Source organism: Rhagoletis zephyria, unplaced genomic scaffold, assembly GCF_001687245.7.
Source record: "Rhagoletis zephyria isolate East Lansing unplaced genomic scaffold, Rhagoletis_zephyria_1.1 Rzeph_scaffold_00926, whole genome shotgun sequence".
Lineage (NCBI taxonomy): Eukaryota > Metazoa > Arthropoda > Insecta > Diptera > Tephritidae > Rhagoletis > Rhagoletis zephyria.
The window spans coordinates 95,014-102,080 of NW_016158010.1; positions in this window are offsets into that span (position 1 = coordinate 95,014).

The window sequence follows — 7,067 nt, forward strand, 5'->3', positions numbered from 1 at the left end:
GACGGACGGACGGACGGACGGACAGACAGTCACCGCTTAATCGATTTCTCTTTTCATTCTGATCATTTATGTATACATTTGTCTATATCTATCTCGATTCGTTTTGCCTGTTACAAACAACCGTTATGTGAACAAAATTAATATACCCTTGTGCACAAGTGCGCTCGGGTATAAAAATTGGAAACGTTAAAGAAATATATGAAAACTAAAAAAATATAAATTTAAAAAACTAAAAAAAAGTTTAAAAAATATATAAAAAATTAAGAATCTAAAAAAATATAACAAAACAAAAAGAAAAAAAGAAAAATCAAAAATGAAAAATATTTATTAAAAAAAATTAAAGAAAAATATTAATAAATTTTTAAATTTATAAGAAATAAAAATGAATGTAGAGTGAATAACAAATTAAAAATATATAAAAAGAAGAGGGAAAGATAAAAAAGAAATACAAATTAAAGAGTATTCAAAAAATAAAAATTAAAGATTAACAAGTGGCTAAAAACAAACAAACGAAAGTAAAAAATAAAGAAACTGACTTAAAAAATAAGAAAAAATAAAAGAAAAAAGTTAAAAAATAAAGAAAGAAGAAATAAAAATGAAACAAAGAACAATTATAGAAATAACAATTAAAGAAATAATAATAAAATTAAAAAAGAAATGAAGTAAAAAGTAAAGAGCAAAGAAACAAATTAAAAAAAGATATAAGAAATAAAATTAAAGAGGAAAAATAAGAAATTAAAATTAAAGAAAAAAAAACAAAAAAAGAAATTTAAGAAAAAACATGAAATAAAAACGAATGAAAAAAAAAAATATTTAAAAAAACGAGAAATACAAAAAGAAATGAGAAATTGAAAAACAACAAAAAATATAAAAAGTTAATGGGAACAAAAAATTAAACCAATATGAAAAACAAGCAGAAAAAAAACAAAATTTAAAAACAGTTGAAAAACAAAAAAGGAAAAAAATTAAGAAACACGACAAAAAATAAAAACGAAGTAAGTAAAAATATGAAAAATTTTGACACTAACAACAGTTAAAAAAAATGAAAATCTATAAAGCAATTAAATTAACTGAACAATTAATTAACGGCTTATAAACTGAATTATATATATTATGTATAAGATACCAAAACTTACAAAGAAACATAAATGAATTGTAAAAAATACTGAAAACTTATAAAAAATTTAAAAAAAAAAATAAAAGTAAAAAATGAAGAAAGTAAAAAAATAAAATAGTAAAAATATCATAAATAATCAAAAATTAAACAAAAATAATAATATGAATAAAAATAATTAAAACAAGTAATTTTTAAGCAAAAAACAAAATCGACTTCAATTCTCATATACAAATTTAAGATTATCGTTACTTTCTTCATGATACAATGGTCGGATTTAAACCAAAATAGTAGACCACCCGCGAGGTAACAGCTTTCCTTAAAAAAAAAAAAAGAATTATAGAAATCGGTTAAGGTGGTCCAAAGTTATGCGGTAAAATACTTAAAAAAAAGTAAAAAAAAAAAAGAAAATATTCCGACGAATTGACAACTTTTTTCCTTTTTGTGAAGTCGGTTAATTAATCATAATGGGGCAAATTCGTGTTTTCGTACGAATCGAAAATCATTAAATTTTCCTATAATTTTCTATACAAAAATTTCAAATTTTCGATTTGTATGAAAACAAGAATAACTACGCCACAATAAAAAATAATTCAACATAAAAAATAAAATTAAAAAAAAAGTTAGCAATGAACATAATAAAGTAAATAAAATATGTGCTATGCTGCATACATAAATAGTTATGTGTGTTCCCTCCTACCTGATAAATCTTGCAGAGTCCAATATTTCTCCCTATAAAGGCAAAATCAATAAAAAAGAAAACGCTTTAACCATAAAAAGAACCCTGCTGCGTATTCCATTAACGGATTTGCGCAGCTTTTTTTATTATTTATTTATACTCAAACAAAGCCGCATGTGATAACAGCAAAGACCAGTGGTCAATATGCCACTTCAGGTATTATTATACTGGCTATTAAAATGCCACATGCCACTTGCTGTCGTTCACCGCCAGCCAAGTCGAGCGCATCCGGTCCGCGTAGTTTGTTATACGCCAAGGCCGTTGCATACATAAATATATGTATATACATATGTACATTGGTTCAAGAACATAAATGCCTGTGCATATACCGTGAAATCCGCGTCCTGGTTGTTGCAGTGCTATGCCATATGTAGGCAAGACAGCGCGATTCTTGGGCTCTAGAAAATCAAACGTACTACATTCAGACACATGCACATAAGTGCAGTATATTGTATGTATTTATAGTATACTATAAATTTATATGTACATATATACATACATATAATTATGGACTTTTGTTTTTAAATGTTGTTGCTGTTTAATATCCGCATCCTCAATTTTCTACTTGATTCTTATCTATGTACACTCGCTGCTTGCTATTTCTATATCAATATCTTATTCTAATCGGCTTTGTATGTCATTGAAGTGAGATTTTTATGCCTCTTACTAACCAGTTTCTTAGTAGGTTAATACACCCATAATAGTACGTTTGTTGTGCCCGATATGTCACAGCAGGATATGCTTCATTACGGCTCATTTGAGAGGTGTTAAATTGGGTATAATGAATTTTGCAGAGAGTATTATACTTAGTTATTGTGATATACAAACTTGGCATGCCGACCTTGTTATACATTTATCATTTAAGATATGCATTACGCGCTATATATATGTTGCAGTTGCGAAAAATAAAATATTGGCATAAAATATTTCAATGGAGTTGTGACAGGCTGTTTAAAGCGAAATGTTGCTAAGTAGAATTTAGGCAAAAAGGAAAAACATTATACCAACCTAACTTTTCGTGATGGGTTTCTGGATGTTTCTCGGGCGTTTTTGAACCAAATTCTGAGAAAGGGCGTTTTTGAACCAAATTCTGAGATAGGGCGTTCTGCAGCCAAATTCTGAAGTAAGCTGTTCTTCAGCCATTTACTGAGATAGGGCGTTTTTAATTCGGCTGCCACTCAGCCGTTGATATGCTGTTTTCTGCTTTTCAATTTTAAAAGCAAATAATTTGGTTTTAAATTTAGGATTTTTCGGCATTTTTTGGGGTTTTCTAAGTTTTCCGTTTTGTTTCAGAATTGTCGAGGTTTTCAGAATGTTGTATCTACTTATTCAGATTTTTTTCGGATTTTCGCACTTTTTCAGATTTTCGTATTTTTTCAGATTTTCGTATTTTTTCAGATTTTCGTATTTTTTCAGATTTTCGCACTTTCTCGGATTTTTGAATCTTTTCGGTTTTTCGTATTTTTTCAAGTTTTCGTGTTTGTCCTTGTATTTTTTCAGATCTTTAAATTTTTGGACCTCTGTATTTTTTAGATTTTCGTATTTTTCTCGGATTTTCAAGTATTTTCGGACTTTCGTATTTTTTCGGATTTTAGTATTTTTACGGATTTTCATATTTTTCAGATTTTTGTATTTTTTTGGATTTTCGTATATTTTTCGGATTTTTATATTTTTTCGGATTGTCGTATTTTTTCAGATTTTCGTATTATTTCGGATTTTCGTATTTCTTTCGGATTTTCATATATACGGATTTTCTTATATTTTCGGATTTTCATACTTTTCGGAATTCCGATTTGCTTAGAAATATCGGAATTTTCCAGAATTTTCAATGTTGCCGAAGTTTCAAATTTTTTCAGAATATCGTATTTTTCGCGCTCTGGATTTGTTCGCAATTCGGGATTTTTCAGAATCATAGATTTTTTCGGAGTTTAGGAGCTTCCAAGCTCCGAATTTATTCCGTATTCGGGATTTTTGGATTTTCTGGAATTTCGTAGTCCGTTCTTTTCAGAATTATATAATTTTTTTCGATATTTCTGTTTTTTTTTTTGGAATTGTGATACATAGATACATGTTTGTTCAGACCCGTGTTTTCGAATTTTTGGAGTTTTTTGGAGTATTTGATTTTTTAAAACTCTCGATTTCTTTACGAATTGCAGCTGTTTTTAGATTTTTTTTTTTTAATTTTGCATTTGTTCGGAATTTTCCATTTTAATTAATTTTTCTTTTTTTTGGAATGTCAGGTTTTGTTCTCGGATTCAGTGTTTTTTGGAATATTTGATTTTTCAAAATTTGATTTATTTAGGAATTGGTGCTATTTTTGAATTTTTCTTCTAGAAATTCGTATCTGTTAGGAATTTCTGAATTTTTGAAAATTTTAAATTTTTCTGAATTCGTTTTTATTTTTTTGGAATTTCAGATTTTGTTATCGGAATTCCGTGTTCTTTCGGATTTTGATTATTTTTCCGCTGATACCTTTTGAGTTTAGTTAGTTATTTCATTTTTACCACGCCTATAATTTTCCATTTCGGTGAATTTTGGTATCAGCGAAATAAGGCCATGTGCATAATTTAAGCCAAATCACATACATGCATGTACATACATATACGAAATTGAAATTTGAGCCCTTTGACCGCCTTTTCCAAATTCGTTGTCATTCATTGTTTAATGCATTGAGAATATATACAAACACACACACATTAATGTTTACTGCACATTTTTTAAGTTATCATTGCATATGTATGTAGATATCTAATTCACTTGCCCTCAGCCATTGTTGCAGCGCTTATTTATGTTAATTGTAAGTTACTATGCTTGCATGCGCAACAAATCTAAGAAGCAACAGCGGCAACGTAAATATTTTTGTGGTAGCGGTGACGGATGTTCACACTCGTCACACTTGTTGCTGTGAAACACTGTAATGGCAATTTTCATGATTTTACATTTACATATATACATATGTATGTACATACATACATTTGTATTACAATAATACAAATATTTACGTTTGTTAGAACAGCGTTTTGCGAATTTTGAATGCGTGCCGCATTCGTTGCAACCTCTCAAGCTATTATATAGCTGCTATTGTGTAATAAAATTTAGCACAGATGGTGGATTAAAATTAAATAAATCTCATTGTTATTTATGTGCAAATAAACACAATGTGTAAATGTATGTATTCATCCGCTGTGTTTGTGTATGATCTCTCAGATTTTCTTTAAATATATTTTTTTTTGCTTTCTTCAAGGTTATGTTGCTGGTCTGATTGTCAACTCGTACTTAGAAAAGCTGGTACAAATTTACTTACATATACATATACATACATTCGAACATATCGTAGATATCTTGAAGATAAGCACTTAAAAGCGCTTTAAAGCTTTGCTTTTACACGTGACTTGGCCATTTTCCATATTAAAAAAAAAGAACTAAAATGTACTAAAAAAAAAAAATTAATTTTTACAATTTAAAATTACGCCTTGATTGTGAGCGGACTCGTTTGTAATTTTCCCACATCGATTTTTTATTTTCTTCTCTTTCTCATCATCTGCATAAATTACCAAAAATTTCGCTATATTTCAAAATTCACCTGCTAACTAATAATAAGAAAGTGTAATTGTTTTTGTCCGATGTTCGCATACCTGCTACATACGTATGTACATACATAAATAATCAAAAAAAGAAAAAAAAAAAATACATTTCCCTGAAAAAGTTTTTTTTTAGCATTTTCTCCTTTATGTTTTATATTTGGACTTTCTTTCTGTTTGACTTTCTATGCTTTAGAAATTTTGCATCATTGCGCGGAACTTTGTTTTCTTGCTTATTTTGTAATTGTCGAAAAGTGTAGTGGAAGGTCATCATTTGCAATGTTTGAGTACTTGGAAGCTACTCTCAAAGTATTTTGCTTTTCGCGAAGGTTATGAGCAATAACAGAAAATAACAAATTAGGGTTCATATCAAGGAACCTTGAAAAAGTTTCTCAAGAATTCATGAAAATCATTTTCCATGCATATAACTGATAGATATGGGGTATTCACAACGGTGTCGTATTGTTGTGCAATGTTGTAAATTTTAAAAGTTTAAATAAATGTTTAGCAAAGTTGAGAACACAACCAAGTATTTTTTAACAATGTGAAAATTCATAATACTTATGGCTTTTATGGTATCTTGCGAATCTCCCAAATATAACACTAGCCGTTTAAAGTTTACGACATACATCGTTGTGAATACCCCAAACAAAAATTATATAAAAAATAAAAAATAAAATTATTTATAAAAAAAAATATAAAAATATATAAAATATATGTATATAAAAAATAAAAAATATATATAAAAAATAAAAAAATATATATAAAAAATAAAAAAAATATATAAAAAAATAAAAAAATATATATAAAAAAATAAAAAAGATATTTAAAAAAATAATATATATATATATATAAAATAAAAAATTAAAATTGTAAAAAATATAAAAAATATTGTAGGTGTTGGTTGATTTTTCCGACAGGGTCGTAAGAGTCATCCCTTGTCCTTGACGTAAATTTGTTGCAAACTAAATAAAAAAGTATATAAACAAGAAAAAAAAACATAAAAAAATTAAAATAAATAAAATAAAAAACAAAAATAAATAAAAAAACATAAAAAATAAAAAAAGTATAAAAAACAGAAAATAATAAAAAATAAAACAAAAAAAAAAGCAAAAGTAATAATAAAAAAAAAAAACAAACAAGTGCTTATATACTGTTAAGTATGTAAAAAAATAGGGACACGATATCTTAAGCAGCTTTGTCTATTTTCCTTTCGTTTGTTTAATTTTTATTAATGTTTTATTAAAGACTAGTTAATTATGTAATACTTAACAACATTTAAATCGACATTTCAAAATTTGTAGAGAAATTGAAGAAGAATTCACAACAAGCAGCTTTGTATCCTTATTTTTTTTTTTAAATTCCTAGTATGCGGTTTTGTAGCTTATTAATAAGGTGCAAGTTTCAATAGGCAAGAATTCACGTGGGTTTTTTTTTGACGAAGGTGTTATTATTTGCTTCCATACAAAACAAATTGTCGAACATAGTAACTTTTCAAACTAGAATATTGTTGTTGTGCAACTTTTTTTAATTTTTATAATTTTATAAAATTTTATAAATTTGCATTTACATTTTTGTTAGACATATACTTCTGTCTCGTGGTGTATAACGGTACACATAATACCAGGAATTC